A 1,011-nucleotide genomic window follows, 5' to 3' on the forward strand; every position below is an offset into this window, starting at 1 on the left:
TGGTAAGGGGTAGGAATCAAATTGAGAGATCTTGTTGACTTCTCTAAAATCTATGCAGAACCTGATGGACCCATCAGGTTTTGGTACTAAAACGATAGGGGAATTCCACTCACTGTTGGAGGGTTCTATTATACCCATCTTTAACATTTGTTGTACTTCATTTCTTATTGCATCTCTACGTGATTCATGGATACGATACAGGCCTAATTTCACTTTCTTTCCTGGAATAGTATGGATTGCATGTTCCACTAAGTTTGTCTTACCCGGACTAATAGAGAACACTTCTTGTAGGGTTTGTAACTTCTCACACAGTTCTTGTTTCTGAGACTCAGGTGGTTCTTCATTTATACTCCTGTGGTATAAGGGTTCTGTTTGTTCGGTCAGCCCTAGAAAAGTTGGTATGACCCCTTCCCATTTTTTTAATAGATTAATATGGAATATCTGGGTGTGCAATGGATTCTTAGGATCCATTTCTAGGCGGTACATTACTGGAGTTACTTTTTCTGTTATCTTAAGCGGGCCTTGCCATTGGCCTAACATCTTGTGATCAGAGGTGGGCATCATCAATAAAGCAAAATCGCCTAGTTCAAGGGTACGTTCTTTAGTTCTTTTGTCGTATTGGGTCTTTTGCAAGGTCTGGGCCTGTTCTAGGTGAGTTCTCACAGTACTTCGTATTTGTTGTAAATGGGTTTGTAAATTAAGAACATATTCAGGTAGGGGCCTACCTCCTTCCTGTTATTCCTCCCATTCCTCTTTCACCATCTCGAGTAACGTGCATGGTTGTCTGCTATACAACAACTCAAAGGGTGAATATCCTGTACTTTTTTGTTGTTTACATCAGATAGCAAAGAGGGCTAAAGGACGCATGTCCTCCAACTTGCTAGATCAAGGAGTTTCTTCAGGGTGGTCCTAAGCGTGGCATTATATCGTTCTACCGACCCGTCTGTTTGAGGGTGATATGCGGATGTTCTGATCTGTTTAATGTTCAACTGTTGGCACACCTGTTTCATA

Source organism: Triturus cristatus, chromosome 3_2 (genome assembly GCF_964204655.1).
Source record: "Triturus cristatus chromosome 3_2, aTriCri1.1, whole genome shotgun sequence".
Taxonomy (NCBI): Eukaryota; Metazoa; Chordata; class Amphibia; order Caudata; family Salamandridae; genus Triturus; species Triturus cristatus.